General features: G+C 45.7%; 1 pseudogene; it reads right to left on the bottom strand.

Annotated features, from left to right (window-relative positions):
• Positions 1 to 15667: 15667 nt before the first annotated feature.
• LOC134896934 (5S ribosomal RNA) lies at positions 15668 to 15785 on the bottom strand (annotated as a pseudogene).
• Positions 15786 to 26312: the final 10527 nt, after the last annotated feature.

The raw sequence follows: 26312 nt of genomic DNA, 5'->3' as shown, positions 1-26312 counted from the left end.
TTTTATAAAGCTTGTTAGGGCAAGGACTCAGAGCTCCTGATGCCAACAAGTGGCTAGGCCAGTGGTTCCCAAACTTTTTTGAATCACGGGCCCTAGAATATCAGAATTTTTTTCACGGCACCCCTAGGCCAAAAATTTCTTATTGAGAAATTTAGAAAGAAATATTACATTAAGTAGATCGCGTTTATATGTCATCCTTAGGGTCAGTTGTGTGGTGAGGGACAAGATTTGCTTCTGTTTGACCAGATATTTTATGACTGCCAGCCACCAGCACTGGTTTTGCCTATTATATTGACCATGAATAATTTGAATTGGTCCTGGACCACCAATCCAGGGCACCCCTGCAAGTGTCCCGAGGAACCCCAGGGAGCCACGGCACACAGTTTGGGAACCACTGGGCTAGGCGATAGTGGGACAGAGGGCGTTAGAGACAGAGAGCCTGAGATTGTGTACATGCTGTTTGTGAACTGGTGCCTAATTAAGGTACCCATTGGAAAAGTCTGTTTACTATGCTGTGGAAGTAAACAGTATGCATTTCTTTCATACAACTGTGTCAGCGTCTTGTAGGTGGAAGGTCGCTTGTTACAAATTGGCACCCGAACAGGGACCCTCTGCTGGATGCACCAAGCGCAGCAGAAACCCAGTGGCTGCAGGAGCCGCCGGAGCCCTGATCAGGTTAGTAACCAGCCAGGGTGTGTGTGTCAATTAGTTATAAGAAAAAAAAAGTTGTTTGTTTTTTGTGTGTGTGTTTTTTTTGTTGTTGTTGTTGTTGAATTGTGGTTTGGTGGCATATGTTAAGGGACGCGAGATTCATATATCGTGCATCCGTCCCGTCTACCATGGAGGAGTTGTTAAGGGCCCTAACTAATGTGGCTGCGGGGCAACAATCCCAGATGCAGCTTCTCCAAACACAAGTACAGGCTCAGCAGGAAACCCTGCGCCTGATTCGTGATAAAGTGGGTCTCCTGCGACAGCATCACCAGGAGCCTAGGCCGTTACAAAAGATGTGTCCCTCAGACGATGTGGAAGCCTATCTGGGGACCTTTGAGCATGCAGCCGCATGCCTGGGATGGCTAGAGGATTGGTGAATAAGCTGGCCCCATATTTGATGGGGGATCCCCTGAAAGCGTACCATGACCTCCCAGCGGACCAGGCATCCACTTATTCCCAGCTTAAAGCTGCCATACTGGGTCGCATTGGCGTAACCAAGGCCTGCAAAGCCCAGCGGTTCCAGGACTGGCGTTGGACCTCGACAGCGAATTCTGTTTCTTTTCTTCACATAATCATTTGGAAAACACAAATATATATGATTGATCAGTTCAGTGGTTTCTAATAGTGCGGTTTCATTCATTTTTTTAATGATTAGCAATATTGCATTTTAAGTGTTATATTTAACAATAAATTATCATTGTATTATTTATGCGCTCTCTTTTATTGTTGATAAATTTCAGACAATATTCGTTTTGAATTCTCGAATACAGCTGGCTGAACTTCTAAAAATGGCGAGGTCTTGGCTTCAGCCGGAAAGGAATACGGCTACCCAAGTGGTGGAGACCGTAGCCATAGACCACTGTGTGCAGGTCTTAGACAGAGGCATGCAGAGGTGGGTTCTCCAGGCTTACCCTCAAAATATGGAGGACCTAGCTGCCACAATGGAGAGATATGCCGTGCTGGGGAAAATGGATAAGCCCTTAGACCGAGAGACTCGACCAGTCCCAAGACCCCGAACCCATCAACCTCCGGAAATGTTGGCCCAGACCAATCCAGTCATCTGCTATGAGTGTGAGGAACAGGGCCACATCTAAAAGGACTGTACCAAACAACCTGAACCTATGGAGTGCGGAGTGGAGAAATCAGGGCAAGCAGCCTACAGCTGTGTCGGAAGCAAGGGTTTGTCTGTGCCCTCCCAGTTCCAGGTGACCTTCCAGATCGCAGCACGGCCAATCCAGGCGCTTGTCGATACCGGGAGTGAGTTGTCAATTATCTCTGCGGGGTCGGTCCCTGAGGGCGCTGACCAGGTCTTACCTGTGATTGAAGTGCTCTGCATCCATGGCGCCACTCGCAAGTACCCTAGCGTGCAGTTTCCAGTGCAACATCGGGGGCGGACAATCCAGCTGGTAGCAGCCGTCGCCCCGTGCTCGCCCTATCCTTTGATCCTGGGGCGAGATTTCCCTGGCCTATCGGAACTGCTGGCATTTCAACTCGAGGAGCTGCCTTCCTCTCCCAGCTCCGTGGCTCGAAGGTCGAGTAAGTCTTCAGGAACCAAGTGTCTGTGTGGAGTCAGTACGTCTATGCCAGAAGAGCTGACCGATCTGGAGGAGGCGAGTGAAGAAAGGACATTAAGAACTGTTATGTCACTTCAGGATTTTGGACAAGACCAGCAGGAAGACCCGAACATCACAGAATGCTTTCCAGAACATTTGTACTTATAATGGGAAAATGCATTCGCCCTTACCCAGGGCGGGCAGCCCTTATTTCATAGTAGAGAAGGATTTGCTATATCGGGTTGTTGAGGAACGGGGTAAGAAAGTTGAGCAGCTTATAGTACCACAGGTCCATCAGCCTCTGGTCCTGGAAGCTGCCCATTCACAGTTGTGGGGAGGACATTTGGGGGAGGAGAAAACTCTGCAGAGGATACAGCAGCGTTTTTTCTGGCCGGTAATCTGAGCGTCGGTAACAAAGTACTGCCAGGAGTGTCCCATCTGCCAGCGTACCGCACCAAAGCCCCAGTACAGAGCTCCCCTCATCCCTCTTCCGGTAATTTCCATTCCCTTTAAAAGGATTGGAATGGGTATTGTGGGGCCAGTAGAAAAGTGCGCAAGGGGACATCAGTATATCTTAGTCCTCCTTGATTATGCCACATGATACCCTGAAGCCATCCCTCTAAGAACTATGAAGACAGCAACCATTGCTAAAGAACTATTGCTGATCTTCTCCCGCCTGGGCATACCCAAGGAGGTCCTCACTGACCAGGGGACCCCTTTTATTTCCCGGCTGATGAGCGACTTATATCAGCTGCTGGGGGTTTAGAAGATTTGAACCTCAGTGTATCATACCTAGACGGATGGCTAGGTGGAGCGTTTTAACTGCACACTCAAGCAGATGTTCAGGAGGGCAGTCGCCCAGGACAAAAGGGATTGGGACCAGCTCTTACCTTTTCTGATGTTCGCCATCCGAGAGGTTCCCCAGTCCTCTACAGGCTTCAGCCCCTTTGAGCTGTTGTACAGCAGACAGCCCCGGGGAATCCTGGACCTCCTAAAGGAGGGATGGGAGCAACAGACGTCCCCGGAGCCAAATGTAGTACAGTTCATCCACCAGCTCTACGGGCGGTTCCAGCAGATAGCTCTTTTGGTCAGGGACCATATGACTCCAGCCCAGTCTAGACAGAAACGTCGTTATGATGTCCCAGCTGAGAAACAAAGTTTTAACCATGGAGACAAGGTCTTGGTCCTGGTACCCACAGTGGAGGGCAAGCTTTATGCCCATTGGCAAGGGCCATATACAGTGCTCGAGGCTGTGGGACCAGTGACTTATCGTGTGAGACAACCAGGTAAGTGAAAGCTTACACAGTTTTACCATATAAATCTGCTTAAGCCTTGGAAGGAAAGCTCCAAGACAGCAACTGCAAGAGTGGCCAAGATCTCAGCATGTGCAGTCCCAATTGACAGATTTCTCAACGAGGTCAAGACGCGTCAAGCTCAAGACATGGTCAGGAGAAATTTAGATGCCATTTCTGGGATTTAAGGGAGGTCTAAGATCATTGAGCACGATATTGTTACTCCTCCGGGGGTAATGGTCAATCTGCGGCCATACCAGATACCTGAGGCAAAGAGGGATGCAGTATGCTAAGAAGTGGAGGACATGTTACACCTGGGGGTAATTGAAGAGTCCAGCAGCAGGTGGAATAACCCCATAGTGCTAGTTCCCAAGCCATCCGGAGCACTGCGGTTCTGCAACGACTTCCGCAGGTTAAACCAAGTATCTAAATTTGATGCCTATCCCATGCCTCGCGTTGATGAGATGATCGAGCAACTGGCCCAAAGCCAATACTTGACCACTCTTGACCTTACTAAAGGCTATTGTCAGATTCCCCTCACCAAGGCTGCCAAGGCGAAAACGGCTTTTTCCACCCCAGATGGCCTGTTTCAGTATCGAGTCTTGCCATTTGGTCTTCACGGGCCCCGGTCATGTTCCAGCAGGCTATGAATAAGCTCCTCCAGCCCCACCGAAAGTACGCAGCCGCATACCTAGATGACATTGTTATCTTCAGCGATGACTGGGAGTCTCATCTGGCCAAAGTGGAAGCCCTATTAAAGACTTTCACGGCTTCACGGCCAACCCAGAGAAGTGTGCAATAGGTATGTCAGAGGCTAAGTACTTGGGGTACGTGGTGGGCCAGGGCCAAATCAAACCTCATGTCAACAAAGTGGAGGTGGTTGCTTTCCTGCCCAAGGCCTGAGAGGAAAACCCAACTCATGGCCTTTTTAGGCCTGGTGGGATATTACCGCAAGTTTAAACCAAACTTTGCCAGCAGAGCAGCCCCGCTCACTAATTGCTTGAAAAAGCAAAGTCCAGACAAGCTTGTGTGGACGTTCTAGGTACATGAGGCCTGGAAGGACTTAAAAAGTGCCCTGTGTAAAGTACCAGTGTTGATAGCCCCGGACTTCGGTAAAAGGTTCATCCTGCAGATGGATTCTTCAGGAACAGGCCTTGGTGCAGTGTTGTCTCAGGAGGTAGGTGGGGAAGAGAAACCAGTCCTCCTACCTCAGCAAGAAATTATTGCCTAGAGAACAGCGATATGCCACGGTAGAGGAGGAATGTTTGGCAGTAGAGACTCTGAGGTACTATCTTCTGGGACGGGAGTTCACCTTAATCACGATCATACTCCGCTCCAATGGATGTGCCTAAATAAGGAGACTAAAGCCTGGGTAACACAATGGTTCCTTACCCTCCAGCCGTACCACTTCAAGGTCCAGCACAGAGCAGGAGGATTACAGGGCAACCGGATGCCCTTTCAAGGAAGTTCCTCTCCTCAAAAGATGCAGAGCTCTGTGGGGTGAAGCTAAAGGGGGGGAGGAGGACTCGGAGAGAGACCGACCTGAAAAGAAGTTCACCTGTTCAGATTGGCGAGCAGGTATGTGTGCCAAAGAAGGACTTGGCTTCACCCATAGGCTCGAATCTTAGGGGGAGTATATGTGGCAGTACAGTCTGGATGCCACCCCGGGTGTTTGCAGGACAGGGCACAACAGTTCGGGTGCCCTGGGCTAAGGCAACCTGGGTTTAGGACTGGACCAATAGGAAGCCCCAGGGAGGTGTTGGGACACAGCAGGTTGTCTCCTTAATGTTGTGTCAAAGATTATCTGGCAGTTGGAAATTATAGTATTGTATTGCTGTTGATACACAGAAATACCCTGCAATTTTATACATGAGATCCCATCCATGCAGGTCTGGTCCAGGTATTGGAGCAAGCGCTCCCAGCAATCAGGCACACCTGTGCCACACTTTTATAAAGCTCATTAGGGCAAGGGCTCAGAGATCCTGATGCCAACAAGTGGCAAGGCGATAGAGGGCGGGCCAGTGGGTTAGAGACAGGGAGCCTGAGATAGTGTACATGATGTTTGTGAACTGGTGCCTAATTAAGGTACCCATTGAATTTGCCGTGGAAAAGTCTGTTTACTATGCTGTGGAAGTAAACGGTCTGTATTTCTTTCATACAACTGTGTCAGCGTCTTGTCTGGTAGAAGGTCACTTGTTACAATATATATATATATATATATATTACCAATCAACAATAACCTAATCTCGCGCTGTATTCAATTCGGCAGCACCTCGTGAGAAAATCTCCCTGCTAGTGGGAGATGGACAAAGGTTATAGATACAGTATTCAGAGGGCGCACTACAATATTAACTCCAGATATTGGAAACCAGCATGAACCGAATAACAATGTTTTTTTAATCAAGCATTAAAACATTCAATTAAAATCAAACAGATGTACAATATTTCATATGCACATTGTTCATTTGTACAAATACAGCACTTCATAAATATTTTCATAAAACCCAACGCATTTCGTCCAATAAGGACTTCATCAGGGGTATAGTTCGCAGCTGGTCGTGGAGGAAAAAGGAGAGGAAGAGCAAAAGAACAAAAGAAGGAGAATATCAATTGATATCGCATAACACATTTCAATTTAACATTCTTTTTTCTTCAATAATAAAAAATTACAAATGTTCATTCAGTTACTGATCCAGGGTAAATAACTTATACATTCATAAAATCATCAGACATTGAGAAAAAAGTGAAATATTCTCAACGATCGAAATAATATGGTAGTAACTACTTACTATGAATATGGTTTCAGGTAAGTCCCCTATAACCATATAATATTCTCACTGTCGATTATGGTATTTTCACTGTTAGTTATGGTATCGTGTGGAAGATGGTTCTAGAAAGGATAAAGTCTATCAGATTTATCCTAATTAAAGTTCAACCTGATGACTATAAGGAGACATTGCTCACTCTCATTAAATTAGAAGAATCTCACACATCAAAGGATCTTCAATATAGGATATAGTGGAAGTATCTATGGGGAAAAAAATTGTCTCAAATAGAGATCTATTAACTTTAAAACTACACCATCTCTAGTTCTTATACTCACATCTAGACTCTGGGAGTACCAGTAACAGATTATAAACTGTCTTCAAAGATTTAGGGAAGGCCAGATAAAATCTAAATAGATTGGATAGAATTGGATAAGTGTATGTTCTAACCTTTAGATTAAGGTTCTATCAGGGGATATATGGATAACTTACTTTTAAAACCAAAATCAATAATACCGGACAAGAATCCAGAAGAATCAGGAGTGTCCAACTATAAATTAAATAGGTTTACATTAATTAAAGGGATGGTAAATCAAACAGGGAAAAAATAGGATAATTCTAAGAAATTACTTACAGTGCAGAGTTCTGGACCTGTATGGCTACCTTCTCTCCTTAATGTCAAGTGAACTGGTATGTGAGGGCCTGATCTATTTATACCTCTAGAGGTATTACCTCACTTCCTTTAATTCACTGATTGGTCAATGTGATATACAGAATAAAAGGCTATTACCACCCGATAAATAAATAATCTACTAATGTAGATGCAAAAGTAAGATTCATGAATGAAAAGAATCCTATAGGGAATGAAACAAATACTTTATTTAGCAAAAAATGTACCACGAACTTGGTACTACAAGTCAAGGGCCACTTAATTGGAAACTTTTTCCAATTTCCAAGTTCGTGGTGTATGTAATCATGTGCCCGTGTTGTACTTACTATATTGGGAAGACCAAGTGCCAATTCAAAACTCGTATGGCACAACACAGACAGGCAATACGTAATGCCTTGAGTTCAGGGGTGGCGGAACAACCGGTTGCCAGACATTTCTTAGAGCAAAAGCATAACATGGCAATGCTGAGGCACAGGGTTATTGACCATGTCCCTGAGTCTATTAGAGGGGGCGATAGGGGGAGAAAACTGTTACAACTTGAGTCTCAGTAGATTTTTAAATTACAGACGCTTCGTCCTAAAGGACTCAATGATACTCTGGGTCTGATACATTTTTTATGAGTAGGCGATAGTTTTGGATTATATGGGCCACCAGCTCATGATAGGGATATGTTGTTGAGATGGAACCCCCATATGAAGTATGGTGACACGGGGGTCTTGTGCCTGGGTATCTGGAAGATGGCCATGTCATTATTATAGAGTGAAGTTGAATTAGGTTGTTTATTTTTAAACCATTTAGTATTTCAAAAAATCACTTTGACGAATTGTGTATATCCTCTTTGGATATAATCTACTCTTTAGATATAATCTATCTCACTGTACACGTGAGCTGTATTTAGCACATAAAGTTGGAATAGTGCACAATAGTGCAAAGTGTTGCCATGGTCCCCAGTCCGGGCCCCGTTGCGTCACTACCGCCCCGCTGCCGGAAGCCGGAAGTGCCAGACCGGAGCTGCAGGCAACGTGCCAAGGGAGGACGCCGGTGGTGGGAGGCCCTAGGGGTAAGTTGCGTGTATTTAAGTTTCACTTGTCACATTGTTTAAACTGTTCTGAGGAAGGGGAGCACGTCCCCGAAATGTCAACTTTTTTGCCAATACAAAGATCACCTATTTATCAGACTCTGAGTGCCGCCTCATTTGTTTCACATTGGTATTCTGGGGCAGCCCCCCCCACCCCCCGGGTGAAAGGCACCGGAGCAAGATACCTGTTGCTGTTATAGGAGTGCCGGAGTTTGTATGAAAAGTATATATACACTGCTCAAAACAATAAAGGGAACACTAAAATAACACATCCTAGATCTGAATGAATGAAATATTTTTTTAAATACTTTATCCTTTACATATTTGAATGTGCTGACAACAAAATCACACAAAAATGATCAATGGAAATCAAATTTATTAACCTATGGAGGTCTGGATTTGGAGTCACACTCAAAATGAAAGTGGAAAAACACACTACAGGCTGATCCAACTTTGATGTAATGTCCTTAAAACAAGTCAAAATGAGGCTCAGTAGTGTGTGTGGCCTCCACGTGCCTGTATGAGCTCTCTACAACGCCTGGGCAGGCTCCTGATGAGGTGGCGGATGGTGTCCTAAGGGATCTCCTCCCAGACCTGGACTAAAGCATCCGCCAACTCCTGGACAGTCTGTGGTGCAATGTGGCGTTGGTGGATGGAGCGAGACATGATGTCCCAGATGTGCTCAATTGGATTCAGGTCTGGGGAACGGGCGGGCCAGTCCATAGCATCAATGCCTTCGTCTTGCAGGAACTGCTGACACACTCCAGCCACATGAGGTCTAGCATTGTCTTGCTTTAGGAGGAACCCAGGGCCAACCGCAGCAGCATATGGTCTCACAAGGGGTCTGAGGATCTCATCTCGGTACCTAATGGCAGTCAGGCTACCTCTGGCGAGCACATGGAGGGCTGTGCGGCCCCTCCAAAGAAATGCCACCCCACACCATTACTGACCCACTGCCAAACCGGTCATGCTGGAGGATGCTGCAGGCAGCAGATCGTTCTCCTAGGCTCTGTCACGTCTGTCACATGTGCTCAGTAAGAACCTGCTTTCATCTGTGAAGAGCACAGGGCGCCAGTGGCGAATTTGCCAATCTTGGTGTTCTCTGGCAAATACGAAACGTCCTGCACAGTGTTGGGCTGTAAGCACAACCCCCACCTGTGGATGTCGGGCCCTCATATCACCCTCATGGAGTCTGTTTCTGATCGTTTGTGTAGACACATGCACATTTGTGGCTTGCTGGAGGTCATTTTGCAGGGCTCTGGCAGTGCTCCTCCTGTTCTTCCTTGCACAAAGGCGGAGGTAGCGGTCCTGCTGCTGGGTTGTTGCCCTCCTACGGCCTCCTCCACGTCTCCTGATGTACTGGCCTGTCTCCTGGTAGCACCTCCATGCTCTGGACACTACGCTGACAGACACAGCAAACCTTCTTGCCACAGCTCGCATTGATGTGCCATCCTGGATGAGCTGCACTACCTGAGCCACTTGTGTGGGTTGTAGACTCCGTCTCATGCTACCACTAGAGTGAAAGCACCGCCAGCTTTCAAAAGTGACCAAAACATCAGCCAGAAAGCATAGGAGCTGAGAAGTGGTCTGTGGTCACCACCTGCAGAACATCTCCTTTATTGGGGGTGTCTTGATAATTGCCTATAATTTCCACCTGTTGTCTATTCCATTTGCACAACAGCATTTGAAATTGATTGTCAATCAGTGTTGCTTCCTAAGTGAACAGTTTGATTTCACAGAAGTGTGATTGACTTGGAGTTACATTGTGTTGTTTAAGTGTTCCCTTTATTTTTTTGAGCAGTGTATATATATATATATAGATATATATAGATATATATTACTGAGAGAGAGAGAGAGAGAGAGAGAGAGAGAGAGAAAGAGAGAGCGCTCCGGTCATGTTGTTTTCTGAGGATTTTCCATTTCTCTGGCAACCCAGGGCTCAAAAATTAGGAGAGAGCTTAAAGCAAGAAGATCAGTTAAAGAATTGGGGCTTGTCACTTTCCTACCTCTCATACAGACCTCAGCTGCAATTTAAGAATGTTGTGATGCACAAGTCTCTTCCATTGCGCCATTCATATATTGTCCGTCTGTCATTATTAAAGGAAATGTATTATATGCAAGTGTGAACCCCTCAAAAGTCTGTAACCAGGCCTGGCACGATGCAGCCTAGGCTAGTTTTATTGAAATGGGGAAAATGAGCAGCCTGCAGATAAACAAGGTGTCTCACACCAAAAATAACCAGCACCCCTAGGCTGTAGCACCTCTCAGCCAATCACAAGCTGCTTCCCACATTAGGTTCCCACATTGTTTGCTAGTGAACCTACTGATAAATGCATGACCATTTGTTGGTATTGAATATTATTGTATTTATTTATTTCCATTGCACTAGGCAATGTATGAGGCAGCTCAAGTTGACTAACAATGGAAAAAACATGTACATTTTATTTGGTAGAAAACAGTTTTTGAAACAATACTTTGGTAAAGTACATTAAACGATGCATCGCCTCATAGCACCATGGCACATGACATGACACATCATGTCATAATGCACTCTCATGGCCCATAATACTAACAGCCTCATGATGCTGCTATATAGTGCCTTAATGCGGCCATGGTCTCATGAGTCATAATACTGTACATACAGTATGCCTTCTCCCTTGGTCCACAATGATGCTCCATCTGCTTTTTTATTCTCCAGTACCACTGTTGAAGCTAAGTACTGTCATTAATAGCATTTGGCTGGGGGTCACTATGAGGAGCATCCAATATTAACACAACCTATAACTGGATTTTATTTCTATTCCTGGGAAGCAGACTATGCTGATATACATAGTCCATGTTTTGTGAATTCATTCTGTGCATGCTTAGGAAATTAGCACATTCAAATGCCTACATATGAATATGCTGAATTGTAGGCAATTTGGACGTATAGACCGTTATGACCAAAAAGGTTGAACTGGTGTGGAAGGAGGCAAAGTTTAGTGAGGGCGTATTCATGCAAATGCGGGTCAACGAATGTCAGGAGGTATATCATGTTCCTTACAGAAATAAAATGGTAACTTAGGAACTTACTGTGGAATGGTATGTCGGATTGCCTCTGGCATCTGCAAACGAAAACCTCTTGTAAATTTAAGCTGGAAAAAAAATAATACATATACAGTATATATATATATATATATATATATATACATACATACATTTCCTTTTTCTGCAGTTTGTTTTGCATTGTACCTGGAATATGAGCACATTTTTTTCAGCTGGAGTCTAGTTGATTCCATTAGATACAGTACAATGTGTAGACCCAACGTGTCAGGAATCTGCACTGTCTTCAGCCTCAGAAAAAGGCACTGAACTGAACCCTAATAGAAGAAAAGAGTCTTTTTTACGTTAGATTTCTGTTACATTCGTCACAGTCACCTGTTTTCTTAAGAGGAGAAATCATGCAGACATTTCAGTATGGAGGGTCTCTGTTGCGTACTGGAATTTATAAGTCCAAGGTGCTCCAGAGGGCCAATGTATGTTTTGTTTCAAAACCACCATAGCACCACAAGCGTCTGTCCAGCTGTTATGTGGGAATATTTGTCATAATGTATCTTCAATTTTCTATTGCATCTAAGAGCTTAAAGCTACAAAATACATTTTTTATGTACATTTTTTCTATCGTTTTTGCTATCTTGAGTCATATAGTATTGTTTCAAAACATTTATTTAATGAAAAATATATTTTTAAATTCTTCTCAGTTCAGGTGACTTTTTACTAGAGATGATCGGGCTTAGTTCTTAGAGAACCGAGCTCACCCAAACTTTTGAGATCTGAATAGATACGAGTTGGGACTCGGATCTACCCACCTGTCTTGGATCCCAAAATGAGGCAAAATGTCATCTTCCCACTGTGGGATCTCGCAGGTTTTGGATTTGGGCGCCAGATTTCAAAGTTCCATTGAAATCAATGGGCAGACAGCTGATTGGCTGAGAGAGGCATTCTCACGGCTTTTAGGCAATAAGCTTCCTGCATTCTTGTCCTGTGGCAGCCACAGTCCACTCACAAGCCAGCATTGGAGGCACTGAGAGAGCACTGTGTACACTGCAGCGCTCGGATCATCATCCTAATAGACACCACTGGGGGCATTTTACACAGGGGGCTGTCTGCACTATTGGTATATTCAATCCACACTGTATCCAACCTGCACTGTATCAGACCCACACTGTAATCAACCCACATTGTATCCCACCTGCATAGTATCAGGCCCACACTGCATCCGAACTGCACAGTATCTGGCCAACATTGTATCCGACCTGCACTGTATCCAACCTGTACTGTATCCGACTCGCACTATAACCTGCACTGTATCGGACCCACACTGTATCTGACCCGCACTGTATCTGTCCTGCACTGTATCTTACCCGCACTGAATGCGACCTGCACTATATCTCACCCACGCTGTATCTGACCTACACTGTATCTGACCCACACTCTAACCTGCATTATATCCAACCTGCACTGTATCCACCCACACTGTATCCGACCTGCACTCTATCCAACTCACAATGTATCCAACCTGCACTGTAACTCGCACTATATCTGACCTGCACTGTATCCGACCTGCACTGTATGCGACTTGACCTGTATCCGACCCACACTGTAGCCAACCCACATTGTATCCGACCTGCATTGTAACCAGCACTATATCTGATATGTATTGTATCTGACCTGCACTGTATCTGATCTGAACCGTATCAGGCACGCGCTGTAACCCGCACTGTATCTGACCTGCACTGTATCCAACCCACACTGTATCCGACCAGCACTGTATACAACCTGCACTGTATTCACCCTGCAATATTGTGAACTGTGAGGTGATAAACAGATTGGGTGTGGCTCAGCACCAGTCCGTATGCTGAAAAATCTAAATATGATGACTAGATTTATAAGAAAGAAAACCAGCATTCGAGGGATAGTATGACTAGCTATCCATATTTACACTGCTGGTGGTGCACCAAAAAGTCAATATATAACTTGACGTGCAAACAAAGAAAAGAGAGAGGACTTTCTTGTTTGGCGCACTCTTCAAAACGATGTCGTAGTAAACTCGTATGAGTCTGTGATGTTGTAAGAATATAAAATTTACCTTTTATTCAGTTCATTAAAATATATTGTCCCCTAAGAAAAATGATTAAGATATACTGATAAATATCAGAATATATTTTAGCGCGGCAGGGGTAGCGGGAATATATGTACTATGATAAAAGTCCTGCATTGGACTTATTAAAGCGCACCTGTGTTCGTAGGATATCACCAAGGTCCAGTGCTCAAGCATGCAGTGATTGCAGTGGCAGATTTACCACTAGGCAACCAAAGCGGTTGCTTAAGGCCCAGCGGGTATCAGGGGGCCCACCAACAGGGCAGAATCATGCTTTACTGTGAGCTCCTCCAACAATGCCCTAGCGCTTGGTCGACTGAATACTCTTGGCAGTGATTAGACATCTGCCACAGCGGCGGAACTACTAGCGATGCATTGCACCAAGGCCCGCCGCAGTGAAGGGGCCTACAGCCACTGGCATTACAATTAGTCACTCTACTTCATCGTATGCCGCAGTCAGCGCTGCGTCCGCTGCCAGTCAGAGTCCTGGCCGGAGGGGGAGGAGGGGCCGCTCTTCCCTCTCCGCAGCTGCTACCTCTCTTCTTGCTGGTGCGCACTGACTGAATCCTGAGAGGAGAGGGAAGACGGATGGGAGCTGAGATGCACTGGAGCAGCCTGAGAAGAGCAGTATATCATTAGGGAGCCAGCCATTCCAACTGCCATGAAAAGTATTTGTTGGGGGATGTAGATCTATATATGTGTATATATGTGTATGCACTGTGTATGTGTATGTGTGTTTGCACTGTGTGTGTAGATTTATAGATGTGTATATGCACTGTGTATATATATATATATATATATATATATGGTGAGCAAGTATCTTAATAAATAAACCCAGGGCGCAACAGGATGAAACAATATTTAAATGTCTATCATGTAAGGGTAAGCATATACTGGGGAGGAGGATGTGTTAAAACAGTTTGTTATAGATAATTATCCTGACCATTTTTTTGTAGTAATATTCAATTGATTGTTTTTTTGCGGCCAGTGTTCAAGGAATAAAAAAGGTGTAATCCAATAACAATATAATGATATGAATGAAAAATGCCTCTGATGACGCACGGCCCTCTGTTAGCAGAGGGAAACACGTTGGACCGCCCCTTAACCCACCTTCTGTCTCCAACCTGGCAGCCCTGGATCTCCTGTCAAGAACGCCGGCTCTGAAGTACTGGGATACTGACCACACAGGCACCCATGTATAAACATCTCACAGCCGGGAGAGAGACACCACACCACCACAATTATATCAGGTCGAAGAAAAGGTACCTGTTCATCACCACATATCAGCAAGACTCCGAGGATCTTCGCCGGGCTGGGGAAAGCATAGGGCTGCGCGACGGCATACCCTGATCGGAAAGTGGGGTGGGGAGACAAAAAATGTAGTGCTATGGATTATTGAAGTTAAGGGGGCCCCAAATCGGTATCTTGCTTAGGGCCCCATGAGGTCTAAATCTGCCTCTGAGTGATTGTGCTAAACTAATTTGCCAAATGCGTGTCTGGGATAATTATGCCCAGTGATGCCCAGTGTTGTAGCGATACTCAGATACACATTATTCCTGATTGGGTAGACGCCGAGATCCTAGTAAGGAGAATATTTATTACTTCATGTTTAGTGACTCTGAAGCACCTACACACAGATTGAATAAAACAGTGCGTACCATGCTAGAGTATCACGCATCAGTAAGTCGTGGCTCTGATCATTGTCACTGTGGTAGAGGGAATACCTATTGCCTCTCAAAAACAAATCTGGATCACCTATACAAAGATTGTACAATGCATGCAATGCAAGAGTATCAAACATCAGTAGGGTATGGGTCATTAGGTCGACCGTTATTGGTCAACATGCATTAGGTCAACATGGTCATTAGGTTGACATTGAAAAAATGTCAACATGAGTTTTTTAAACTTTTTTGGTGTTGTTTTCTTCGGAAAGTGACGGGGAACCCCAATTAGTGCACCGTGTTTGCTCGCCATGCTTCGGGCAGGTTACTATACCCAATTGTAGTCCACGTGGAGCGTAAAGTATGAAAAAGTAAATTAAAAAAAAAAACACAAGAGAAAAACGTCGACTGTTTTTCATGTCGACATACTACATGTCGGCCTAGTGACCATGTCGACCGATTGCATGTCGACCAATAGTGGTCGAGCTAATGACTGTCGACCTAAGTGTGGTAGACCTAATGACTGTATACCCATCAGTAGGTCATGGTTCTGATCATTGTCACTGTGGTAAAAAGAATACCTGTTACCTCTCAACAACGGGTCTGGATCACCTGTACACTGATTGAACAGATAATGCGTATAATGCAGGAGTATCAAATATCAATGGGTCATAGTTCTAATCATAGTCAGTGGGTGGAAAAGAGGTGATTCAGATACTGTTTACCAAAAAAAAAGGTGCAGAGAGAATAAAGATGAATCTGCTGTGAATGTTAGACCAGAGTGTCCCCAATGCTCGGACCTACTACACCGGGTATTTCCAGGTGGTCTCCCGCCTAATACTGACATGGCCCAATACTGTATAGCTTCCAATATCGGATGAGATTGGGCATATGCAGTATGGTATGACAGTAGGTAATAGGAGTCCCTGTTTGAATTTCTCCAGAATCATTGATGAGAGATTAACATGGTCAGTTGACCCAGATGCAAAGAGTGAAAAGTGGGATCTGCCTGTTGGTGTTAAACAGTAAATCTGAACCTACCAGTTGGAAAAATGCCGTAGGTAAGAGGGTTCACTGGATCACCAATGAGAGTCCCAGAATAACAAGAAAAGAAGTTGTGGTAAACGACCCTCAAATACATAACATTGATAGCAGAAGAAATATTGAGTATATCGGCTGTACCAGAACTATGTTATACTAGGGTAACAAGGATATAGACCAAAAAGGCATATGTATTGGTTAACGCCCACAGGTATATATGTGATTTCAATATGACTGATCAACAAAATAGTGCATACCATTCCCAGATGTATACATATTTGATCAAATCAAAGTATCCAACATTGTTCCTATAGGGTGAGATTGCATTAAGACATACAACAATTATCCAACACAGATCCTACTGTATATGGGAAAATTGTCTGGGAGTATGTATGGCTTGGCAGGATATATTTGGCAATACCTACAGTATGCTAGCAAAGAAGGAATGCTACCATGCCAAAAGAACAATAGTTGCCATATGGGACAAATCACTTGTGTAGAAGCTGTTAGAGAATCTATGTTAGCCTGCAAACTGTTGCCATACAAGGAATGCACATTGTTTTCTATAAACAGAACAAAAATAAATCTATAAATGAATACCCTGTGATCAGGTGCCTAAGCTGACATATAGCAAGGTTTTGACAATGACAATGATCAGAACCATGACTTACTGATGCGTGATTCTCTAGCATGGTACGCACAGTTTTATTCAATCTGTGTACAGGTGCTTCAGAGTCACTAAACGTGAGGTAATAAATATTCTCCTTACTAGGAACTCGGCGTCTACCCAATCAGGAATAATGTGTATCTGAGTATCGCTATACGCCCAACACTGGGCATCACTGGGCATAATTATCCCAGACACACATTTGGCAAATTATTTTAGCACAATCACTGCATGCTTGAGCACTGGACCTTGGTGATATCCTACAAACACAGGTGCGCTTTAATAAGTCCAATTTAGAACTGTCAGGTGGTCAGTATTGACTGGAAATTACTGGCAACTAATGTTATTGAGGTAATAATACTCTAGGAACAAAAAAAAGGCTCACATTATGTGATTTTACTATTTTTTATCATTAAAATAAATAAATTAAATAAATAAATAAATACATAACCCTACAGAACCCCAAAATATATGAGGGCATTTTTGGCAAACTAAAACCATAACATGTAGTTAATATAGAACCAGAACCAAAAATAATGTTGGACTGGGGCATGAAGGGCCCACAGGGGGAATGTAGTGGCTAGGGCCCATGCTTAGGGGTGATGCCAGCCACCACAGAGGCTTGGCTAACAATTAGAGAGTGCATGGTCAGGGCCCTTGATAAGTATTTATAGTAAGTATTGCTAATGCTTGCATAATAATGTACCAGACTCAGTGCCGTAACTAGACATTTTAGCGCTGTGTGCATGAATCAGCATTGGCGTGCCCCTCCCCCCCATACACATTCCACAGTAGCGGATCTTACCACGGGCAAGCAGGACTTTTGCCCGGGGCGCCGCCTTCCGGAGGGCACCGCACCATGGCAAGATCCGCCACTGTGCAGTGTGCCCCCCCGCTGTGCCCCCCCCACCGCTGTGAGAAGGGAACCAGACGCTACGCGTCTAGTTTCCCTTCATGGAGAGGACCATGCTAGGGGTCATAATTGACCTCTAGTGCCTATGCTGTGCTATGGGAGAGACGTCATGACTGACGTCTCTCCCATAGATCCGAGAAGAAGAGCGGCGCTGGCGGAGGTCTGCAGGTCTGGAATCAGGAGCGGGGATAGTAAGTATACTTTGTTTGCTTTTTTATTTCCTTTCAGCGGCACTACAAATGGGGGCGTGACTGACCACGCCCCATATTAAGCCACGCCCCTATCTTTTGCCCAGGGCGCCACAAGGGCAAGAACCGGCCCTGACATTCCATATAAAAAATAGGGCCAATACGCGCCATAGGGGCACGGCTTCAGGGGAAGGGGCATGGCCACAGAGCTCCCTTTTACACATTTTGGCAGACAGTCCCCCTTTTTACACATTACGGCAGACAGCATCCCCTTTTTTACACATTACGGCAGACAGCGTCCCCCTTTTACACATTACGGCAGACAGTCCCCCTTTTTACACATTACGGCAGACAGCGTCCCCTTTTTACACATTACAGCAGCTAGTCCCCCTTTTTACACATTACGGCAGCTAGTCCCCCTTTTTACACATTACGGCAGACAGCGTCCCCTTTTTACACATTACGGCAGACTGAGTCCCCTTTTTACACCTTAGAGCAGACAGCGTCCCCTTTTTACACATTACGGCAGACAGTCCACCTTTTTACACATTACAGCAGACAGCGTCCCCTTTTTACACATTATGGCAGACAGCATCCCCTTTTTACACATTACGGCAGACAGCGTCCCCTTTTTACACATTATGGCAGACAGTCCCCCTTTTTACACATTACAGCAGATGGTCCTACTTTTTACACATTACGGCAGACATTGGGGACCTCTCCCCTGTACTCTCATCAATCCCCATCAAATCAAGGACATATGGAGGGTTGAAAGCAGATACAGCCCTTGGGGAATACTCATGTGCCATATTCAGTTCTTTCATTGCATAATCGATGCTAAATAGCAGATCGGCAAAAGCAGAAACTGGGCACACTCTGTTACCCCTCTTCCTTCTAAACTTTATACTATCTACATCAATAATTATAAGGAATCTATTGCAGGGCTATTTTTCTATATCAGAACTCCCTGTCAGGTGTTATTTATACAACTAGTGGAACCAGCAACAATTGTTGCGACTTAATAACAATACATCATATAGAGCAGTGTTTCCCAACCACGGTCCTCAAGGCACACTAACAGTCCTGGTTTTAAGGATAACCATACCTGATCACAGGTGATTTAATTAGTACCTCAGTTATTTTGATTGAACCATTTGTGCTCAAACATGGTTATCACTAAAACCTGCACTGTTGGTGTGCCTTGAGGACCGTGGTTGGGAAACACTGATATAGAGATTTCATTCAGGACTTTAGAAAGCTGCACCTTGTTACTTTGTTGAATAAATGAAGACATTTCACAAGATACAATGTAATTTATTGATACAGGGATACTTTACAATAGAAAATACAAACAGCTCTATCCTCCAATTATTTTGGATTTAAACACAACATGTTTAAAAGGACACTTTAATAAGGTAGAATTAAACCTTGAGCATTTATACAGGAGAGAATTCATAACATAAGGTCAAATTGTGGTGCCTTATTTATGTTATATGTTGTTATGTTTATGTGAGTCATTTGGAAGTCATAATTAAAAGTTAAGTTTTAAATTTATCAATGAGTGCCCCAACACAGAGAGTTGTCTTTCCTTCTTCTTTTTGTTTTCATGAGTCCCCTGTTACACATTATGGCAAACAGCGTCCCCTTTTTTACACAGTACGGCAGACAGAGGCCCCTTTTTTACACATTACAGCAGACAGCGTCCCCTTTTTTACACATTGCGGCAGCCAGCATCCTCTTTTTTACACATTACGGCAGCCAGTGTCCCTTTTTTACACAGTACGGCAGCCAGCGTCCCCTTTTTTACACATTATGGCAGCCAGTCCCCCTTTTTACACATTACGGCAGACAGCGTCCCCCTTTTACACATTACGGCAGCCAGCGTCCCCTTTTTACACATTACGGCAGCTAGTCCCCGTTTTTACACATTACGGCAGCTAGTCCCCCTTTTTTACACATTACGGCAGCCAGTCCCCCTTTTTACACATTACGGCAGACAGCGTCCCCCTTTTACACATTACAGCAACTAGTCCCCCTTTTTACACATTACGGCAGCTAGTCCCCCTTTTTACACATTATGGCAGACAGCATCCCCCTTTTTACACATTACAGCAGACAGCATCCCCCTTTTTACACATTACGACAGACAGCGTCCCCCTTTTACACATTACAGCAGACAGTCCCCCTTTTTACACATTACGGCAGACAGCGTCCCCTTTTTTACACAGTACGGCAGACAGAGTCCCCTTTTTTACACATTACAGAAGACAGCGTCCCCTTTTTTACACATTACAGCAGACAGCATCCCCTTTTTTACACATTACGGCAGCCAGTCCCCCTTTTTACACATTACGGCAGACAGCGTCCCCCTTTTACACATTACGGCAGACAGCATCCCCTTTTTACACATTACGGCAGCTAGTCCACCTTTTTACACATTACGGCAGCTAGTCCCCCTTTTTACACATTACGGCAGCTAGTCCCCCTTTTTACACATTACGGCAGACAGCGTCCCCTTTTTACACATTACGGCAGACTGCGTCCCCTTTTTACACATTAGACAGCAGTCCCCGTTTTTACATATTACAGCAACAGGGCCCCATTTTTTTACACATTAGGCACAGTGAGAGAGAGAGAGAGAGAGAGAGAGAGTGTGTGGTGTGGTATGTGTATGTGTGTGTGTGTGTGTGTGTGTGTGTGTGTGTGTGTAGTGTGGTTGGGTGTGTGTGTCACCTGTGCGACGATCCATCTTCCACAACTTCCAGGCAGTAAGTTTTCTTTACCGGACCTGCAGCAGCCTACATTAGCGCTCCCTCTCCAATACACAGGCGCCGGGACTCACAGGCCGCAGGCGGCATATGGGGGCGAAGTGCGATACGGGGGTGAGGTGCCGGGACTAACAGGCCGCAGGTGGGATACGGGGGTGAGCAGCGCCACTCCCCGTCCCTTACATGCTCACAGGTGCTGGGACTCACAGGCCGGATACGGGGGATGAATGAGGTGCGCTACCCAGGTGCCGCGACTCACAGGCCGGATACGGGGGATGACTGAGGTGCGCTACCCCTGTACCCCTGTGAGCCAGTACGACCCTGCATGCATGCACCCTCTAATGCAGGCCTGGCCAACCTGTGGCTCTCCAGCTGTTGTGAAACTACAAGTCCCAGCATGATCTGCCACAGTTTTGCTATTAGGGAATGCTAAACTGTGGCAGAGCATACTGGGTTGTGTAGTTTCATAATAGCTTCGAGAGACACAGGTTGGCCAGGCCTGCTTCAATGGTTAGCAAAACCTCTGTTTTGGCTGGCCACACCCCCTCTGGAGAGTGGCTACAAAAAAAAATAGGGGTGGGGCATTATTTTAAAAAAATACTTTCATTGTCATCTGTCGTAAAATACTTAAACTCAAAACAAATGTGTTAATGTGCTTTTTTACACTATGTATTTTATGCCTGAGCTTTTGACGCAATTGCATGGAGCCTTTTAATAGGCAGAGAAAACCATACCTGAGGGAAAAAATAAGAATTTACTTACCGATAATTCTATTTCTCGGAGTCCGTAGTGGATGCTGGGGTTCCTGAAAGGACCATGGGGGATAGCGGCTCCGCAGGAGACAGGGCACAAAAAGTAAAGCTTTAGGATCAGGTGGTGTGCACTGGCTCCTCCCCCTATGACCCTCCTCCAAGCCAGTTAGGTACTGTGCCCGGACGAGCGTACACAATAAGGGAGGAATTTTGAATCCCGGGTAAGACTCATACCAGCCACACCAATCACACCGTACAACTTGTGATCTAAACCCAGTTAACAGTATGATAACAGCGGAGCCTCTGAAAAGATGGCTCACAACAATAATAACCCGATTTTTGTAACTATGTACAAGTATTGCAGATAATCCGCACTTGGGATGGGCGCCCAGCATCCACTACGGACTCCGAGAAATAGAATTATCGGTAAGTAAATTCTTATTTTCTCTATCGTCCTAGTGGATGCTGGGGTTCCTGAAAGGACCATGGGGATTATACCAAAGCTCCCAAACGGGCGGGAGAGTGCGGATGACTCTGCAGCACCGAATGAGAGAACTCCAGGTCCTCTTTTGCCAGGATATCAAATTTGTAGAATTTTACAAACGTGTTCTCCCCTGACCACGTAGCTGCTCGGCAGAGTTGTAATGCCGAGACCTCTCGGGCAGCCGCCCAAGATGAGCCCACCTTCCTTGTGGAATGGGCCTTAACCGATTTAGACTGTGGCAGGCCTGCCTCAGAATGTGCAAGTTGAATTGTGTTACAAATCCAACGAGCAATCGCCTGCTTAGAAGCAGGCGCACCCAACTTGTTGGGTGCATACAGTATAAACAGCGAGTCAGATTTTCTGACTCCAGCTGTCCTGGAACATATTTTCAGGGCCCTGACAACTCCTAGCAACTTGGAGTCCTCCAAGTCCCTAGTAGGTGCAAGGCACCACAATAAGCTGGTTCAGGTGAAACACTGACACCACCTTAGGGAGAGAACTGGGGACGAGTCCGCAGCTCTGCCCTGTCCGAATGGACAAACAGATATGGGCTTTTTTGAGAAAAAACCACCAATTTGACACTCGCCTGGTCCAGGCCAGGGCCAAGAGCATGGTCACTTTTTATGTGAGATGCTTCAAATCCACATATTTGACTGGTTTTAAACCAATGTGATTTGAGGAATCCCAGAACTACGTTGAGATCCCACAGTGCCACTGGAGGCACAAAAAAGGGGTTTGTATATGCAATACTCCCTTGACAAACTTCTGGACTTCAGGAACTGAAGCCAATTTTTTCTGGAAGAAAATTTACAGGGCCGAATTTGAACCTTAATGGACCCCAATTTGAGGCCCATAGACACTCCTGTTTGCAGGAAATGCAGGAAACGACCGAGTTGAAATTTCTTTGTGGGGCCTTCCTGGCCTCACACCACGCAACATATTTTCGCCACACGTGGTGATAATGTTGTGCGGTCACCTCCTTTCTGGCTTTGACCAGGGTAGGAATGACCTCTTCCGGAATGCCTTTTTTCCTTTAGGATCCGGCTTTCCATCGCCATGCCGACAAACGCAGCTGCGGTAAGTCTTGGAACAGACATGGTACTTGCTGAAGCAAGTCCCTTCTTAGCGGCAGAGGCCATAAGACCTCTGTAAGCATCTCTTGAAGTTCCGGGTACCAAGTCCTTCTTGGCCAATCCGGAGCCATGAGTATAGTTCTTACTCCTCTACGTCTTATAATTCTCAGCACCTTAGGTATGAGAAGCAGAGGAGGGAACACATACACCGACTGGTACACCCACGGTGTTACCAGAACGTCCACATCTATTGCCTGAGGGTCTCTTGACCTGGCGCAATACCTGTCCCGTTTTTTGTTCAGACGGGACGCCATCATGTCCACCTTTGGTATTTCCCAACGGTTTACAATCATGTGGAAAAAACTTCTCAATGAAGTTTCCACTCTCCCGGGTGGAGGTCGTGCTGAGGAAGTCTGCTTCCCAGTTTCCATTCCCGGGATGAAAAACTGCTGACAGTGTTATCACATGATTTTCCGCCCAGCGAAAAGTCCTTGCAGTTTCTGCCATTGCCCTCCTGCTTCTTGTGTCGCCCTGTCTGTTTACGTGGGCGACTGCCGTGATGTTTTTCCCACTGGATCAATACCGGCTGACCTTGAAGCAGAGGTCTTGCTAAGCTTAGAGCATTATAAATTTACCCTTAGCTCCAGTATATTTATGTGGAGAAAAGTCTCCATACTTGATCACACTCCCTGGAAATTTTTTCCTTGTGTGACTGCTCCCCAGCCTCTCAGGCTGGGCTCCGTGGTTACCAGCATCCAATCCTGAATGCCGAATCTGCTGCCCTCTAGAAGATGAGCACTCTATAACCACCACAGGAGAGACACCCTTGTCCTTGGATATTGGGTTATCCGCTGATGCATCTGAAGATGCGATCCGGACCATTTGTCCAGCAGATCCCACTGAAAAGTTCTTACGTGAAATCTGCCGAATGGAATTGCTTCGTAGGAAGCCACCATTTTTACCAGGACCCTTGTGCAATGATGCACTGTTTTTAGGAGGTTCCTGACTTGCTCGGATAACTCCCTGGCTTTCTCTTCCGGGAGAAACACCTTTTTCTGGACTGTGTCCAGAATCATCCCTAGGCACAGCAGACGTGTCGTCGGGATCAGCTGCGATTTTGGAATATTTAGAATCCACCCGTGCTGATTGTAGCAGTATCCGAGATAGTGCTACTCCGACCTCCAACTGTTCCCTGGACTATGCCCCTATCAGGAGATCGTCCAAGTAAGGGATAATTAAGACGCCTTTTCTTCGAAGAAGAATCATCAATTCGGCCATTACCTTGGTAAAGACCCCAGGGTGCCGTGGACAATCCAAACGGCAGCGTCTGAAACTGATAGTGACAGTTCTGCACCACGAACCTGAGGTACCCTTAGTGAGAAGGGCAAATTTGGGACATAGAGGTAAGCATCCCTGATGTCCCGGGACACTATATAGTCCCCTTATTCCTGGTTCGTTATCACTGCTCTGAGTGACTTCATCTTAATTTGAACCTTTGTAAGTGTTCAAAAAAATTTTTTAGAATAAGTCTCACCTAGCCTTCTGGCTTCAGTACCACAATATAATGTGGAATAATACCCCTTTTCTGTAGTAGGAGGGGTAATTTAATTATCACCTGCTGGGAATACAGCTTGTGAATTTTTTCCCATACTACCTCCTTGTCGGAGGGAGACTTGGTAAAGCAGACTTCAGGAGCCTGCGAAGGGGAAACGTCTCGACATTCCCATCTGTACCCCCGGGATACTACTTGTAGGATCCAGGGGTCCTGTACGGTCTCAGCGCCATGCTGAGAACTTGTCAGGCGCGGTGGAACGCTTCTGTTCCTGGGAATGGGCTGCCTGCTGCAGTCTTCTTCCCTTTCCTCTATCCCTGGGCAGATATGATCTTATAGGGACGAGAGGACTGAGGCTGAAAAGACGGTGTCTTTTTCTGCAGAGATGTGACTTAGGGTAAAAAACGGTGGATTTTCCAGCAGTTGCCGTGACCACCAGGTCCGATGGACCGACCCCAAACAAGTCCTCTTCCTGTATACGGCCATACTGTGCCGTTTGGAATCTGCATCACCTGACCACTGTCGTGTCCATAACATCTTCTGGCAGTTATGGACATCGCGTTTATTCATGATGCCAGAGTGCAAATATCCCTCTGTGCATCTCGCATATATAGACATGCTCTATAGTCAATAAAATACTGTCCCTGTCAAGGGTATCAATATTTTTAGTCAGGGAATCCGACCAAGCCACCCTAGCTCTGCACATCCAGGCTGAGGCGATCGCTGGCCGCAGTATAACACCAGTATGTGTGTATATACTTTTTATTATATTTTCCAGCCTTGTCAGCTGGTCCTTGAGGACGGCCCTATCTATAGACGGTACCGCCACTTGTTTTGATAAGCGTGTGAGCGCCTTATCCACCTTAAAGGGTGTTTCCCAACGCGCCCTAACTTCTGGCGGGAAAGGGTATACCGCCCATAATTTTCTATCGGGGGGAACCCACGCATCATCACACACTTTATTTAATTTATCTGATTCAGGAAAAACTATGGTAGTTTTTTCACATCCCACATAATACCCTCTTTTGTGGTACTTGTAGTATCAGAAATACGTAACACCTCCTTCATTGCCTTTAACGTGTGGCCCTAATAAGGAATACGTTTGTTTATTCACCGTCGACACTGGATTCAGTGTCCCTGTCTGTGTCTGTGTCGACCGACTAAAGTAAACGGGCGTTTTAAAACCCTTGACGGTGTTTTTGAGACGTCTGGACCGTACTAATTGTTTGTCGGCCGTCTCATGTCGTCAACCGACCTTGCAGCGTGTTGACATTATCACGTAATTTCCTAAATAAGCCATCCATTCCGGTGTCGACTCCCTAGAGAGTGACATCACCATTACAGGCAATTGCTCCGCCTCCTCACCAACATCGTCCTCCTACCTGTCGACACACACGTACCGACACACAGCACACACACAGGGAATGCTCTGATAGAGGACAGGACCCACTAGCCCTTTGGAGAGACAGAGGGAGAGTTTGCCAGCACACACCAAAAACGCTATAATTATATAGGGACAACCTTATATAAGTGTTTTCCCTTATAGCATCTTAATATATATATAAGCATATCGCCAAATTAGTGCCCCCCCTCTCTGTTTTAACCCTGTTTCTGTAGTGCAGTGCAGGGGAGAGCCTGGGAGCCTTCCCTCCAGCCTTTCTGTGAGGGAAAATGGCGCTGTGTGCTGAGGAGATAGGCCCCGCCCCTTTTTCGGCGGCCTCGTCTCCCGCTCTTAACGGATTCTGGCAGGGGTTAAATATCTCCATATAGCCTCCGGAGGCTATATGTGAGGTATTTTTAGCCAAAATAGGTATTCATTTGCCTCCCAGGGCGCCCCCCTCCCAGCGCCCTGCACCCTCAGTGACTGCCGTGTGAAGTGTGCTGAGAGGAAAATGGCGCACAGCTGCAGTGCTGTGCGCTACCTTTAGAAGACTGAGGAGTCTTCTGCCGCCGATTCTGGACCTCTTCTTACTTCAGCATCTGCAAGGGGGCCGGCGGCAAGGC

The sequence above is a fragment of the Pseudophryne corroboree genome, chromosome 3, assembly GCF_028390025.1.
Source record: "Pseudophryne corroboree isolate aPseCor3 chromosome 3, aPseCor3.hap2, whole genome shotgun sequence".
NCBI classification, from domain to species: Eukaryota; Metazoa; Chordata; class Amphibia; order Anura; family Myobatrachidae; genus Pseudophryne; species Pseudophryne corroboree.
The sequence above is the reverse complement of the archived record's forward strand: the minus strand, read 5'-3'. Positions and strand labels throughout refer to the sequence as shown.